Genomic DNA, 17,526 nt, shown 5'->3' on the forward strand with positions numbered 1-17,526 from the left:
GATGATGTATCAATGGGAGGTGTTGTGTTACTTTGTTACTCATTACTGACACCCTATGGCTGTTATACATCATTACGGTTACAAAATAATTCAGTGAACTCATAATATTTTGGTGTATCTTCGTCGAATTTGAATACATATTGGATAACTTTAAAATATACAGTCATTATTCAAATATGTCAACATGAAAGTCAGAGAGAAAGTGCTGTTGCTTAATGCTTATGTGTAAGAACTTTTACTCTTCAAACGTAATTTTGTTTTAAAATTTATTTCAAAACAGAAATTTTATAAAAATAAAAAGGGTAATGTCGGAACTTACTCGCAGGATAAATGTCATTTGGGGTAAAAAAAACAAACAAACGTAAATCATACAATAAATAGCGACTCCTTGAATTCTTTTAGGTATCCAGATTATCATGAAAGCAAAAAGTACCCACGATCAAACTATCTCTAAATGCAAAAACAAATACTTGTAAACATATTTCGCTTGAACGATTCCTATTCTATCAATGATATTATGTTGCGATGGCCCCCATCAATGTTAGGGTCACACAACAGGTGTTCCATCAGACGCACACAATAGCCTGTGTGTGCTAACTTCAGCTCGCTTCCAGAAACGTCTGTGACTATGTCAGGAATGAAATAGGGCATCGGCCGCAACGTGCTTCCTTTTTAAATGCCCGTTTATCACTGTTGTGCTGCTAGAAAATGGAGGTTTACATCGTAGGACGTAATTTTGTGAAATGCCCCCATGGTCCGGTCCAAATCGGGGTCGCACGCATTGATTCGTGTTCGGCAGGCACAAGTCAAGGTAGCACGGTAGAAACAATATAAGACAAAGTCGCCGCCTGACCTTTGACTTGGCCAAACCAAATTTGTCTTTTTGTGTCCTGCAGACGTCAGACAAAATGATCTCTGTTCTGTAAAAGAGGAGCCAGACTTGACTCACATCAAAAAGGAGGAGGAGGAAGAGATCAACAAGTCACCAGTGAACGTTCTCCCTATAAAGACTGAAGATGAAAACAAGGATGAGAGTGAGGACAACAGAGGGGCGGAGCCTACAAGCAGCAGCTCAAGTCATCACGTGACAACAGAAGGTGATGCAGACCACTGGGGGCCATCACAAGCACATAATGAGGACACATTATCAGATGCTCATGACGATGATGATGATACTAATGATGATGATAATGGGCAAGCTAAAGCTGAAAGGGCATGTCACACTGACTCAATAACTTCAAAGTTGTCTTTAAAAGGGCACAAAAAAACACACAGTGGTGAAAAACCTTTTTCCTGCTCGGTTTGTGGCAAAAGCTTCTCTCGAAAGACTAATTTAGTAAGGCACACAAGAACGCACAGTGGAGAAAAACCTTTTTCTTGCTCAGTTTGTGGAAAATGCTTCTCTCGAAAGGCAAATTTAACACAACATACAAGAACACACAGTGGAGAAAAACCTTTTTCCTGCTCAGTTTGTGGCAAAGGATTCTCTCTAAAATCAACTTTAACAAAACATAGAAGAATACACAGTGGAGAAAAACCTTTTTCCTGCTCAGTTTGTGGCAAGAGTTTCTCTCAAAGGTCTCATTTAATAATTCACACAAGAACACTCTGTTTGTGGAAAATGCTTCTCTCAAAAGACAGGTTTAACATATCACACAAGAAAGCACAGTGGAGAAAAACCTTTTTCATGCTCAGTTTGTGGCAAGAGTTTCTCTGACAAGTCTAATTTAACAAGCCACACAAGAACACACAGTGGTGAAAAACCTTTTTCTTGCTCGGTTTGTGGCAAAAGCTTCCTGCGTAAGTCGCATTTAACAAGCCACACAACAACACACAGTGGTGAAAAATCTTTTTCCTGCTCAGTTTGTGGAAAATGCTTCTCGAAAAAGACATATTTAACAGAACACACAAGAACACACAGTGGTGAAAAACCTTTTTCCTGCTCAGTTTGTGGCAAAAGCTTTAATGTAAAGTCAATTTTAAAAGATCACACAAGAACACACACTGGAGAAAAACCTTTTTCCTGCTCAGTTTGTGCCAAGAGTTTCTCTCAAAAGTCACATTTACGAAACCACACAAGAACACACAGTGGAGACAAGCCATTCAGTTGCAGCGTTTGTTCTAAAAAATTCTTCACTAAACAGGGAGCTGAGAGACACAATTGTGCTGGCGAGAATTGCAGCGATCCTTGAAGATTAAAAAAAGGAAAAAAATTGAAAGAACCGACTCTTTGTGGTAAGATGTAAATGTGATTTTCAATAAAATATGATGAAATTTAATTTTGCAAAGCTCTTTTATTGACACAAAGCCAATGTGATCAGTGCCAGAAGAACCATTGTGTCTGAGTGATGATTTGTTTTGGTGTTTACATCCAACATGTAAATAAAAAAATTAATTGCCTTTGCCTGGAATAACATTTGTTAACATTATGCTTTTCAGTTGTCGTTTTAATCGTACTTCATGGAAAAAGTGTGAGAAGAAACGGTGCTTATGAAATCTGTGCGTTCCACAATCATCAATAAAATCACTTGTTCCACTTGCTCACCTGGCCTTCATTACGCTGTGAAAAGGTGAAAAACTGAACTAGAAGTTGAACTATAAAAAGAACAAGAAAGAGAAACGCAAATAGTCTCAGTTTCTCTCAAAGGTTTTTGTATGTCAGGAGTTGGCAACTTGATGGCGACTGGAGTCAGCGCTGGTTTTCTCGTTGTTTGGCTGGCTCGTATATATATGGTCCATTGAACAAAACTCAAACTCTTCAAATATCCCCTCAGATACATTTAATATTTCGCTTTCTGAATAAATTTCTGACTAGCTAAAACCTCTTTCTAGGTTGAGCTCTATCAAGTGTTTGGGATGTGTTGCTAAGCAGAATCTCACTTCGGAAAAAAATATAATTTTGTCAAATATACCAAATATTTTTTTTCATGCTATATTATATTTTTTATACTTTGGATTGCTTATATAATGAAATCGGGAAATATTAATGTTCTGTTACGCAGTAAAAGTTGTGTTTGTTTCTGTGTGTCGGTGTTCTGAGACTGTTTGAAAATATTCAAATGCCTTTGGTGCTCTCTAGAGGAAATTACGGGTAACTACAACTAGTGTGCCTTTTTTTTTACAATGCGGAAGTGACGTGCCGTATTGCAAATAGACGACAACGACGCACGTTTCTCTGCGGTCCTGAGAGATCGCACATGTCTTTATTTCGAGGCATCGCCGGTGCGTATAATTCATTTGTGTTTAAAAGCGGAATTGTTTGGTTTGATGTATATTTGCCGGCTGTAATTTTCAAATGGCCCGTAGCAGTGTTGTTTGTAGCTTGCTACTCACGAACATGAGAGTGCTTAAGATGGTGTCTAGGATGCTTATATACAGCATAATGTGATGTACAATTTGTTTATACATTTTGTAATTGTATTTCATTTCTGATTTTCACAGTTTTACCCTTTTGAGTATCAGTAAACCTGCTTTGACAACAGCCACGTCTGCAGAGTCATTGATATAAGAAAGGTGTTCCTCGCTATAACGGCACAACGATGTTGAGAGCCCTTCTGAGGTACCGGGCGGTGTAGATGTCCGACAGTGAGGGGCGTTGGTAGAGACTCGGCAGTGGTTGCCTGTGGGGCTGCCGTTGCAGCCGTAGCAAGACACCGAACCTGCAGCCCCGCTTCTGCTTCCTCTCCCTGCGTCGCCTGCGCCGCCTCCCGGTCCCGATGACAAACCACAGTGAGCCGGGCGGCCTCGCCAGTTCGTCCGGAATTTTGCGATCATATAGCAACATTCCTCTGTGATGGTTATTTCGCATCGATATGCAATGTCCACGATGTCCTGGCGGGTTCAATCTTAATGTTATGGAAAAATATTGAGCAAGTAAGGTTTTTATTTATTGTGGCCACCTGCTTTTGAAGAAAGTGACTTTCGCTTCTTGTACTCGAGGATTCTTTGTGAAGCCAAAAGAACACGACCTTGACTGATAAGTAGGCTCAACGCAGAAAAAGTATCTGTAAGGAATTGCTTGAACAAGATATAAAAACCAGAAAATGTAAAATGTTAAATAATCAGTTCCAATTTTATCCTGGGAAAAACATGGAGTTCACCCCCCACTATTGGTTTTTCTTTGGCGTTTATTTTCTGCACTGATATCATTTGGCATAAACAAATGTTCAGCAAAAGGTGAAGGATTGTATTACAGTTACTGATATTATTTTGAACACATACGGGACAGAATGTCGATTATTAAAGTTAGCAGGTTCATATTTACTGAATATTTTTAACATGGATGAAACAAGAAGCATTTATCAAATGAAACTAGAAGCACTGGTCACAAGAAAGACTGGGATTTTAGGCCTGATGTTTACTGATTTCTTATATTATTCTCATATGCTAAATTTATTCTACTTAGTGTGTGAACTTTATTGAAATTCTCAGTCGTGGGAACAACTTTGCGCACATAGCATTTCCATGACTTGCATTCACATTCACAGCACTTCATGGTCAAATACGACGAAGCACATTCTCCACATTGGCTGTCGAGATGCAAACATACCAAATTGGGCACTGCAGGACTCACACAGACGCTATAAAAAAAACACATTCCGAAAGACGGAACAATTGGAGATTAGAGCACATGCACATACACACGCGCACACACAGACATATAATTACACCTGCACATACACTTGCATTTACACATACACGCACACACCGACAAGATTACAGAAGAATGCCAGCGGAGAGAGAGACGGAGGGACGGCCCGCCGGAGAAGGCCAGCCTTGGCGTGTCAGTCTTGGGGACCAGACGGGAATCAACTATCCAGACGATGACTAACCTGGGGAGGACCTTCCCTCGGACGTGGACCCGTGCCGTGGGAGGGAGCGAGGACGACCAATTCAACCTACATTACCCTTGACATAAAAAAACTCCTATAAAAACTGAAGCTGGGCTGAAAGATGGCGCGCATTTTTCGACTGTGCTCGCCCGAGTGCAGTTTCTCGTGAGATTAAGAAAAAGCCCCCCAGATATCTGTCATTGTACTATTTCCTGAACTCCAGAAATTGAAGAAACTAAATATCGGAACTCTAATTGTTATGTATTTGTGGTCTGTGTTGAATCACGTGGTTATGCGTGACGTCATCAAGCAGCGCGTGCGGTTGAGCAATGTAAATGAGAGCTCTTCAAGTCTTCCTGTTTTGCTTCGTTGTAATTAAAAAGTCATCCGTCTACACCTGAGCCTCCATTCATCCTTACCCGAATTAATAGTAGAGGATACAACAAAAGTGGCGACGAGGACGTCTGAACCTGCGACGTTTTTTTTTTTTCTCTCTCGGGGTGGACTTTGCGCTGAGTGCGGAGGAGAAGTGGCGGCACAAGGTTTTTGGAAGCCGCGGACATTAAAAGTTTTGAGGAAGACAGTCAAGTAAGTGGCAGGCTGATTAACCAGGCGCAGAATGGCGGGAGTTATCGGCTGTATTGGCCCCTTTGATGAGGACGTTGAGCAGTGGAGCTCGTACACGGAACGTTTTGGCTATTTCGTTCAAGCTAATGCTATTGAGGACGAAAGGAAAGTACCAACGTTTTTGAGTGTGATGGGCCCGAAGACATTTACTTTGCTTCGTAGTCTGGTACAACCAGCTGCTCCGGGGAGTAAAACATATGAAGAGATAGTGGGTGTTCTCACTGGACATTTTTCACCAAAACCTCTTGTAATTGCCGAGAGATATAGATTTCACAAGCGCTGTCAAGAGGAGGGGGAGTCCGTAACCATGTTTGTGGCAGCTTTGAGAAAGCTAGCTGAACATTGTGAGTTCAAAGAGGTGCTAAATGACACACTAAGGGACAGACTAGTGTGTGGATTAAGGAATGAAGCAGCACAGAAAAAGTTGCTGACTGAAAGTGACCTGACCCTGGAAAAGGCTATCAACATCAGTGTTACAATGGAAATGGCGTCCAGAGAGAGGCTCAGCAACTAAATGCTACAGGAAGAGTGCACAACGTTGCCGGCAGTCAGAGCAGCTCTCCGGGACCGTGCTATAGGTGTGGTAACACAGGTCATCTTGCATCTACCTGCTGGTGTAAAGAAATGGACTGTCGTCAATGTGGCAAGAAAGGACATGTGGAAAGAGCATGTCGGAACAGAAAAACTATGGAAAAGAGTAAGAAACGGGATTTAAAAGACAAATTCAGAAATAAAAAAAAAGTGTACACTGTAAAAAATGACAAAAGCTCATCTTCTGATGAAGAAATGAACGTCAACACAGTGCGTATAATGAATGCAGATGAAAGCTCAGATTGCTATTGGGCTCAGACTAACCTAGAAGGGCATCCAGTTAAAATGCAGATAGACACAGGGTCCAAGGCATCACTAGTGTCATATCAGATCTACAAACGGTGCATGAAACATGTTCCTTTACGCCCCTCTGACACTGTTTTCAAGGCATATACAGGACACAAAGTGCACATTAAAGGAATGACCGATATAACGGTTGAGTGTAACAGTCAAACTGCTAAGCTACCAGTGTATGTTACGAGAGGAAACTTTGCACCAATCATGGGGCGTGTGTGGCTGAAAGCATTACGTCTTGATTGGCAAGAAGTCAGACAGTTGTCAAACGAGAATTTACAACTGCAAACCATCCTTGACAAGAATGAGGAGGTTTTCCGACCAGAGTTGGGCAGCATGAAAAATATCACAGTGAAACTCCACATTAAGCAAGGAAGCAAACCAGTGTTTATGAAGGCTAGAACAGTGCCTTATGCCATTCGTGACAAAGTCGAGGCAGACTTGGAAGCATTGGTCAAAAGTGGAGTGCTGGAACCTGTTTCAACAAGTGAATGGGCAACTCCCATTGTGCCAGTACCCAAAAAGAATGGAGGAATACGCACATGTGGAGATTTTAAAGTGACTGTCAATCCGGTGTTGAGTGCGGAGCAATATCCACTCCCACTGATTGATGATTTGTTTGCTGGACTGAGCGGTGGACAAAAGTTCAGTAAGATTGACTTAAACCAAGCATATCTGCAAATGCATGTGGAGGAAGAGTCACGTGAAATACTAACCATAAACACTCAAAAAGGACTGTTTAGGTATTGCAGACTGCCATTTGGTATTACATCGGCTCCAGCAATATTTCAGCGTGCCATGGATCAAATTCTCAGTGGATTACGTGGTGTACAGTGTTATTTGGATGACATACTGTGCACCGGAGCAACCGATGAAGAACATCTTCAAAATTTGGATGCCACACTGCAAAGATTACGTGATTATGGACTCAGAGTTCGCAAGGAGAAATGTGACTTCCTGAAACCATCTGTGGAGTATCTAGGGCACGTCATCGATGGGAAAGGCCTGCATACGTCACCTTCAAAGATCACAGCCATTGTGGACGCCCCGCCACCTGAGAACGTGAGTCAGCTGCGATCTTTTCTCGGATTGTTGAATTATTATGGAAGGTTCATACCGAATTTAGCTTCACTGCTACGACCGCTACATGAACTGTTATGTCAAGACAAGAAATGGAAATGTACTAGTGAATGTCAACAAGCATTTCATGATGCTAAAAATGCATTAACCACGTCTAAGGTGTTAACACATTTCAATCCGTCATTACCAATCCAACTGGCATGCGACGCGTCACCCTATGGAGTGGGTGCTGTCATCTCTCATGTGTTTCCAAATGGTGAGGACAGACCTATTGCGTTTGCCTCCAGGACATTGAACAAGGCAGAGTCAAACTATGCTCAACTGGAACGAGAAGCACTGGGCATTGTTTTTGGCGTGAGAAAATTTCACCAATACTTATATGGAAGGAAGTTTACTCTGCTCACAGATCATCGACCTCTGACAACTATCTTGGGACCACGCACAGGAATACCATCTCTGGCAGCTTCGCGTCTCCAGCGATGGGCTTTACTGTTGTCGGCTCACTCCTACGACATTAAGTATCGGAAATCAGTCTCTCATGGCAACGCAGATGGACTTTCAAGGTTGCCACTCCCTGTCACGAAACATGAGTCGAACACCGTGGACATCTTCTACTTCAGGAGCGTTGAAAGAGCGCCTATAACTGCATCCCAAGTGAAAAAGGCGACACATACTGACCCTGACTTGTCAGTGGTTATGGACATGGTCATGAATGGACGTTCAGTAGGTGATAGTGCTACACTGAAACCTTACAGTAATAGGAGGTGGGAACTTACTGTCCAGTCCGGGTGTCTGCTGTGGGGAAGGAGGGTCATCATTCCACAGTCACTGCGTGCTAAAATGTTGGAGCAGCTTCATGCGGGACACAGTGGAATAGTGAAAATGAAGGAGATGGCCAGAAGCTACTTTTGGTGGCCAGGGCTAAACAAGGAAGTCGAGCATATGGCCATGAGTTGCCCATCCTGTCACAAAACCCGTAACAATCCTCCAGCAGCACCACTCCATCCATGGGATTTTCCTCAGGACCCTTGGTATCGGATTCATATCGATTTTGCGGGTCCATTTGAAGACAGAATGTTCCTGATTGCTGTTGATGCACACAGTAAGTGGCCAGAGGTGGCTATAATGAAATCCACAACTGCCGAAAAGACAGTTGAGGAATTGGGAGAAATCTTTAGTAGATTTGGTGCTCCTGCCCAACTTGTTTCAGATAATGGCCCTCAACTTGTGTCAAAAGAAATGTCAGACTTTCTGCATGTCAATGGAGTACAGCACATCAAGTCAGCTCCATACCACCCTGCAACGAATGGGTTAGCAGAGAGGTTCGTGCAAACACTAAAAAATGCACTTAAAACATCACAAGGACAAGGAACGCTCCACCAGAGACTACATGAGTTTCTTCTCAAATACCGGACCACTCCACATTCAACTACCAAGACATCACCCGCCAGCCTGATGTTCAACAGAGAACTACGGACCAACTTGGATCTCCTTAAGCCTGCAGCAGTGAAAGACATTGTTCGGGCAAGTCAAAGGAAACAAATAATGCAACGGGACATTCACGCAAAAGACAGAGTTTTCACACCAGGAGAGAAAGTGCTCGCAAGGAATTATCAAGGCAAAACTAAGTGGATTCCTGCTACTGTGATTGCCCAAACAGGACCTGTCTCCTACACAGTTCAGTCAGCTGATGGTGTTTGGCGCCGCCATGTGGACCAACTTTTAAGGGCGTCTCCAAGCACCCCTGAATTGTCTGTGATATCGATTGTGACAAAAATGTTGAGGAATGTTTACCTGAACCCTGTAATGTACCTTTACCTGTGGCAAATTCCGTTAGCCCTGCTGTTGTTCATGGTTCAGATAAATCTGTGGAAGAGAGCGCACCAGTACTAGAACCTAGTCATATGGAAAAGACTGCTGTAGCGCTAGAACGTCGCTATCCTACTCGGGAAAGGAAGGCACCTGATCGTTTGAATTTGTAGGTCAGAAAGGTGTTGGAAAAAAAAAAAAAATGTTCTGAGTTGTTGGTGTTTTCTTACCTAGTTAAAGAGTCTAAAGAAAAAAAACTGAAAAAGGGAATTTACTGCTTCTGATGTAAGAGGGGAGGAGATGTTATGTATTTGTGGTCTGTGTTGAATCACGTGGTTATGCGTGACGTCATCAAGCAGCGCGTGCGGTTGAGCAATGTAAATGAGAGCTCTTCAAGTCTTCCTGTTTTGCTTCCTTGTAATTAAAAAGTCATCCGTCTACACCTGAGCCTTCATTCATCCTTACCCGAATTAATAGTAGAGGATACAACACCGTGCGTCACCATTAACGTGAAAGGCTTATATTTTTCCGGTAGCCCTCTCATAATCATTGCCATCATCAACCCTTCGCTCGGCGCTTCACCCGCGCGTCTCAGTGCCGTGATAATCTGTTCAGCTCTGATGACATGTTCAGTCACGGTCTCTGTGTCCGCTTTCTTCAGCGCCGTCATCAATGTATAGGGAGACAATGCGGGGCCTACCTTTGCCGATATAGTGTTCTCTCAACACTGAGGGTTTCCGGGCCCTTGTCTTTTGTGTCTCTGAATATGAGTTGTTAGCGCCATTTCACAAATGTTTATATTTTTATGGATAATGATTGCAAATATTTGTTTTTTGCCATTTATATGTTTGTGAGAAGAAATTATACATTTCTTTGTCTTTTGTAATTATTTTGATTTGTGGAGTGAAATGTGTCAACGTTAGAGGGCGCAATTCTTTATTTACTGTAATGCACGAAGAAGAAAGTGTTTTTTGGTTGAAGAAGAAATAAAGATGATGGTGAAGGAGCAACACTGTCTTTTTGCCGTGCTTCGACCATCAGTGTTTGTTCACGCGTAAAAAGTTGTTTTTATTCGCCACCAAACGAAGAGGTTGAACAACGAAAATAAGAAGAAACTAATGGAATCTAAAATAACCTCTACACATAGCATTTCCATGAGCTGCCCTCACATTCACAGCACTTCATGGACAAATACGACGAAGCACATTCTCCACATGGGCTGTAGAGGGAAATATACCAAATTGGGCACTGGAGGACTCACACAGACGCGATCAAAAGAAAAACACATTCCAAAAGACAGAACAATTGGAGATCAGAGCACATGCACATACACATACACACACACAGACATATACATACACGCACATACACGCGCACACACCGACAAGATTACAGAAGAATGCCAGCGGAGAGAGAGACGGAGGGACTGCCCGCCGGAGAAGGCCAGCCTTGGCGTGTCAGTCTTGGGGACCAGACGGGAATCAACTTATCCAGACGATGACTAACCTGGGGAGGACCTTCCCTTGGACGTGGACCCGTGCCGTGGGAGGTAGCGAGGACGACTGATTCAACCTACATTACCCTTGACATAAAAAAACTCCTCTAAAAACTGAAGCTGGGCTGAAAGATGGCGCGCATTTTTCGACTGTGCTCGCCCGAGTGCAGTTTTCTCGTGAGATTAAGAAAAAGACGCCCAGATATCTATCTTTGTACTTCCTGAACTCCAGAAATGGAAGAAACTAAATATCGGACCTCTAATCAGTTGTTGAGTCTTTATTTGACCCTTTTCTTCTTGAGTACAAAAAAACGAAGACGCGTTGGAGGAAGTTTGGCTTTTAAAGGTTGATTTACTAACTACTTCTTATTTCCACGGTGACCCAACTCCAACAATAACATGACAAATATTTGTCATCTCATCAATATTTGCACAACAGAGTACTGAGTTTCGAGATCCTCACTATAATAGTTCTCAAAATTATATTTCTTGTCAATTTAGCTTAGTTAAGGGATATTTTATTGACAATCTAATCTCAATCTACAAAGACAGAAAAACAATTGGTGTTGGGGGGGCGCGAATCTTTTTCTTCTTGGTAGGGGCGGGCGTGAAATAATTGAGAAGCACTGCTATTATATGCAGACATTATATTCATACGATCTTGCAGCCCGAGTGAACCACAGCATTGTTGCCAATTCGGTAGGAGAAACGTAAACGTCCCACTGCTGTTCCAGCAGCGGCTTCTCGGGAAATAGGCGGAAGTGACGTCAGAGCTGACTCGCGAATGCGGCGTTAATTTAGTTATTTTGTTACATTTTTTCATCAACCGAATTAAAATGTTATATAAAATATATATCAAAACAGAACAAACACAGAGGCAAAGAAATATATTTGAAAAATACGTGCTTAAAGCATGACGTCATTAGCAAGCGCGCAGCTTCCGAAGGACCTCGACCACATCCACCGACCCGTCAACACCGGAACAAAAACACCCACCGCTAAATTCTTCTGATTTAGTGTGAAACTGACTGTAATTTTTTCACAGGATGTTCAGTGCTACTCTAAAGGACGTCGATATAATTCATTAAGTCTTTGTGTCCCGATAATCTCATTTTCGCGCGTTGATGCTTTTCGGCGTAGTTAGCATAGCTTGTTAGCTAGCTAGCCGCGAACGAAAAGAGGCACATGACTCATCGCCAAGCAGAGATCAAGTACGGATTTGTTGAGATTGGCGTTTGAAAATGTGTGAAAGAACGACACCCAAGTACAAAGAGGAACTTTGTGGAATAAAAGAAGAGAACGAGCAACATCTTCAATCGCTGGGCGAAGTTTGCAACCAACCTCGTGTTGTGCAACACAAAGCAGGTTTGTACCCGTCTTACTCTCATTTGCTTTGGAAAGAACGACTTTCTTTCATTAGAAATATGCATCACAACATTAAGTTGTTTGGGGAAATGCGTTCAAGGTTATTGCCGTTTTATTTTTAAATATTGACTTTTACTTGCAGGTCTGCTGAACATTTGTTTATGCCAAATTAAATCAGTGCACAAAATAATTGCCAAAGAATAACCAATAGTGGGGGGTGAACTCCATGTTTTTCCCAGTATAAAATTTGAACTGATTATTTAACATTTTACATTTTCTGTTTTTTATATCTTGTTCAAGCAATTCCTTACGGAAGGAATTCTGCTTGAATCTAAAATATGTGCACACTGCGGCGAAAACATTAATGGCGGTTGATCAATTTTAGTGGATAAAACACAAAATATTGTTTTTAAAAAAAAAATCAAGTACGTATTGGTCTTATTAATTTATTTATTAACTTTGTACTGGCTTCGTCGGGTGTAAGTCAAGTTTTGTGCACATGTGCGTAGATTCACCCCATCCAAACAATTAAAATACATTGAATGCATCCATCCAGGGTTGCACGGATCTCATCAGTGAACAAGCGCATGCTGCAAGGAATGCATCTGCATCTTTGGCTTACTATGGGCTTAAAAAGGGAGAACGTCACAATGCCCTTTTCTACCAACAAGCCCAGGAACATTTAGTTTGTGGTAATAAAGTTCCTGTGGCCCAGGTGGTTTGCATCTCCCCCACAACTCATAGTTCCTGGTAATTTATCCAAATGACAATGATGATGTATCAGTGGGAGGTCTTGTGTTACTTTGTTACTCATTACTGACACCCTATGGCTGTTAAGCATCATTGCAGTTCCAAAATAATTCATTGAACTCTAAAAAAATATTATGGTGTATCTTAGTTGAATTTGAATTCATATTCCAGAAACGTCTGTGACGATGTCAGGAATGAAATCGGGCATCAGCCGCAACGTGCTTCCTTTTTAAATGCTCGTTTATCACTGTTGTGCTGCTAGGAAAGGGAGGTTTACATCGTAGGATGTAATTTTGTGAAATGCCCGCATGGTCCGGTCCAAGTTGGGGTCCACGCATTGCTCCGTGTGCGGCAGGCACAAGTCAAGGTAGCACAGTAGAAACAATATAAGACAAAGTCACCGCATGAGCTTTGACGTGACCAAACCAAATTTGTCTTTTTGTGTCCTGCAGACGTCAATGAAAACGATCTCCGTTCTGTGAAAGAGGAGCCAGACTGGACTCACATCAAAAAGGAGGAGGAGGAGGAGGAGATCAACAAGTCACCACTGAACGTTGTCCCTATAAAGACTGAAGATGAAAACAAGGGTGAGGGTGAGGACAACAGAGGGGCGGAGCCGACAAGCATCAGCTCAAGTCATCACTTGACAACAGAAGGTGATGAAGACCACTGGGGGCCATCACAAGCACAAAATGAGGGCACATCAGACGCTCATGACGATGATGATGATACTAATGATGATGATGATGATGGGCAAGCCAAAGGTGAAAGGGCATGTCACACTGACTCATTAACTTCAAAGCTGTCGTTAAAACCGCACACGAGAACACAGAGTGGAGAAAAACCTTTATCCTGCTTGGTTTGTGGTAAAAGCTTTTCTCTAAAATCAAATTTAACATACCACACAAGAACACACAGTGGTGAAAAACCCTTTTCGTGCTCAGTTTGTGGTAAAAGCTTCTCTCGAAAGACTCATTTAGTAAGGCACACAAGAACACACAGTGGAGAAAAACCTTTTTCTTGCTCAATTTGTGGCAAGAGTTTCTCTCAAAATTCTCATTTAACAATCCACTCAAGAACACACAGTGGTGAAAAACCGTTTTCGTGCTCAGATTGTGGGAAAAGCTTCTCCCATAATTCTAATTTCACAAGGCACGCAAGAACACACAATGGAGAAAACCCTTTTTCCTGCTCAGTTTGTGCCAAGAGTTTCTCTCAAAAGTTGCATTTAACAAACCACATAAGAAAGCACAGTGGTGAAAAACCTTTTTCCTGCTCAGTTTGTGGCAAAAGCTTTAATGTAAAGTCATTTTTAACAAATCACACAAGAACACACACTGGAGAAAAACCTTTTTCCTGCTCAGTTTGTGCAAAGAGTTTCTCCCAAAAGTCGCATTTCACAAGCCACACAAGAACGCACACTGGAGAAAAACCTTTTTCCTGCCCAGTTTGTGCCAAGAGTTTCTCTCAAAAGTCGCATTTCACAAGCCACACAAGAACACACACTGGAGAAAAACCTTTTTCCTGCTCAGTTTGTGCCAAGAGTTTCTCTCAAAGGTCACATTTACGAAGCCACACAAGAACACACAGTGGAGACAAGCCATTCAGTTGCAGCGTTTGTGCAAAAACATTCTTCACTAAACAGCAAGCTGAGAGACACAATTGTGCTGGTGAGAATTGCAGCGATACTTGAAGATTAAAAAAAGAAATAAAAAATGAAAGAACCGACTCTTTGTGGTAAGATGTAAATGTGATTTTCAATATAATATGATGAAATTGAATTTTGCAAAGCTCTTTTATTGACACAAAGCCAATGTGATCAGTGCCAGAAGAACCATTGTGTCTGAGTGATGATGAGTTTTTTTGTGTGTTAACGTCAAACATGTAAATCAAATTTATTGCCTTTGCCTGGAATAACATTTGTTAACGTTATGCTTTTCAGTTGTCTGTTTAATCGTACTTAATGGAAAAGGTGTGAGAAGAAACGGTGCTTATGAAATCGTTGCCTTCCACAATCATCAATGAAATCACTTGTTCCACTTGCTCAACTGGCCTTCATTACGCTGTGTGAAAAGGTGAAAAACTGATCTCGAAGTTGAACTATAAAAAGAACCAGAAAGAGAAACGCAAATAGTCTCAATTTCTCTCAAAGGTTTTGGAATGTCAGGAGTTGGCGACTGGAGTCAGCGCTGGTTTTCTCGCTGTGTTTGGCTGGCTCGTATATGTATGGTCCATTGAACATAACTCAAACTCTTCAAATATCCCCTCACATACATTTAATATTTCGCTTTCTGAATAAATTTCTGACTAGCTAAAACCACTTTCTAGGTTGAGCTCTATCAAGTGTTTGGGGTTTGTTGCTCAGCAGAATATCACTTTGGAAAAACTATAATTTTGTCAAATATACCAAATATTTTTTTTTCATGCTATATTATATTTTTTATACATTGAATTATTTATATAATGAAATCGGGAAATAATAAAATGGGAAACGACATCCAGACTTAATGCAATTAATAAGAAATATAGAAACATTTTATAAATATTGAACTCATTGAGAAGAGTCCTAATCTCGAAATAAATATTGAAATATAAAAAATACTTATGTATTAAATTAATTCAATAACCCGACCCCGGATGAGCGGCACAAAATGGCTGGATGGATGGAATAATTTAAATTGCACACATATTCAAATGAACAAATATGTTAAGAAATAATCAAGAGTGAAATAAAAAGGTTTAAATTAATATTGATATAATTTTTCATATTAAAATAATTGAATAAATATTGTATTATTACATAAGCAAGCTTAAATATAAATGAAAAAAAAAGTCGTGTATTTTTAAATGGCCTAATATAGATATGGGAAGTAATTCTCTTTATAAGATAAGATAAGATGTCCTTTATTAGTCCCACAATGGGGAAATCTGAAGTGTTACAGCAGCAAAGATATAGATCACACAGAGTCGGCGGCGTAATGTAGCCGTTAATGTATAACATTAGCAGCAGACATTCATAAAAAGCATGCAAATATACACAGTATAAATGTATAGAAGTGTAAGGAAACACTCCTAATGCCTGTCTGTTAGAAAGGTTCCGAAGTTGAGTGTCGTCATTGTTTGTGTGCTTGTTGTGTGATTGAAGTCGCGTCGGTGCCAAGCTCTCGCGAGAAGCGCCCGCATACGGGTTACTGGCAAAAGCCTGTAGCGCAGCAATTGTCAGCCGACCACCACTAGTATGTGACGTGTTCGATGCCTCAGTGTCTGTGTGCGTTCCTGACCGCAAAACCACACACACACACACATACACGTGACCACTGCTTGGCACACACGTGCTCACTGCTTGCCACCCGCTCATTGCTTCATGAGCTCACTGCCACAAGCTCACTACCCCATGTGCGCTTGCACACTAGCCCACACGCTCGCGAGCTCACATGCATTCCTGCATGCCTGAGCCCATCACCTCATTCCCATCTGTGCCTATGTTTTGTCCGCCTGTTGCCTGTGCTGTTACATGTTATGTGAAGATACACTTATAAAGCTGCCAACCCACATCTTGGACTCATCCTTGTGTTCTGACCGACACCCAGGGGTGAAAAGAGCATACCCCCATTGAACCAAATCACCTATACAGTCCACCCCCTAGGCTCTCCAACACTGTCTATTATACAGAGGGGGAAACGCTGTAATGATAAAAACTACTGAATGATTGAAAATACTGCAATCATAAAAATATTGCAATGATAAAAGTACTGTAATGGTAAGAGTACTGACATGATAGAAAAGTACTGCATGATAGAAAATACTGCAATGATAAAAGTACTGTAATGTTAAAAAGTACTGCAATGATAAAATATACTGCAATGGTAAAAGTACTGTAATAGTAAAAGTACTGCAACGATAGAAAAATACTGCAATGATAAAAGTACTGCAATGATAAAAGTACTGTAATAGTGAACGTCCTGCAATGGTAGAAATGCTGCAGTGATAGAAGTACTGTTATAAGAATACTGTAATGGGAAAGAAAATACATCATTGGTCAATATTTAAGTACACCATTGGCTGAAAGTACAGTCGTAGTATATATTGCATCCTAGGACTGCACAATTGCACTAATGCCCTCCCGTTTGTAGGCCTGACCGAATGTTCTTGTTAAAAAGTCTGACAGCAGTCGGCAGGAAGGGTCGGCGAAATCTCTCTTTGGTACAGCGAGGGTGTAAAAGTCTATCACTGAAGAGGCTGTGGCGTGCTCCAATAGTGCCATTGAGTGGGTGGGCTGGGTTGTCCAGCATTTATGCCAGTTTCACCGTCATCCTCCTGCCCCCCACTGAGTCCACAGAGTCCAGGGAGCAGCCCAGGACAGAGCTGGCCCTCCTCACTAGTTTTTCCAGTCTCTTTTTGTCCCGGCCCGAGATGCCTCCTGCCCAGGAGACCACTCCATAGAAGATGACCGGTGAAACCACAGAGTCATAGAAGTTCCTGAGGAGTGTTCCCCGAACGCCAAAGGACCTCAGCCTCCTGAGTTGGAAGAGTCTGCTCTGACCCTTCCGATGGAGAGCGTCTGTGTTGTCGCTCCAGTCCAGTTTATTGTTCAGATGAACATCCAGGTACTCTTAAGTTGAGACCCTCTCAACGTCTGTTCCCAGGATATTCACTGGTGCAGGTGGAGAGTGCCGACGATTG

At 41.7% G+C, this 17,526-nt stretch overlaps 2 protein-coding genes and 1 long non-coding RNA gene across 3 annotated transcripts in view; 1 reads left to right on the forward strand and 2 right to left on the reverse strand.

Moving 5' to 3' along the window:
• Window positions 1–17,526, reverse strand: part of LOC148342311 (uncharacterized) — a 230,972-nt gene that overhangs the window by 26,880 nt on the left and 186,566 nt on the right. The gene's annotated exons all lie outside the window — the stretch shown is intronic.
• LOC148342312 (uncharacterized) overlaps window positions 1–17,526 on the reverse strand; it is a 139,461-nt gene that overhangs the window by 8,701 nt on the left and 113,234 nt on the right. The window lies entirely within an intron of this gene.
• LOC148342313 (uncharacterized) lies at window positions 3,155–5,226 on the forward strand. The gene is made up of 2 exons (XR_015842365.1): window positions 3,155–3,222; window positions 3,442–5,226. It is a non-coding gene; the product is annotated as an uncharacterized LOC148342313 (long non-coding RNA).

Source organism: Idiotropiscis lumnitzeri, chromosome 2, assembly GCF_059441095.1.
Source record: "Idiotropiscis lumnitzeri isolate Australia: NSW breed Sydney's pygmy pipehorse chromosome 2, RoL_Ilum_1.0, whole genome shotgun sequence".
In the NCBI taxonomy this organism is placed as follows: domain Eukaryota; kingdom Metazoa; phylum Chordata; class Actinopteri; order Syngnathiformes; family Syngnathidae; genus Idiotropiscis; species Idiotropiscis lumnitzeri.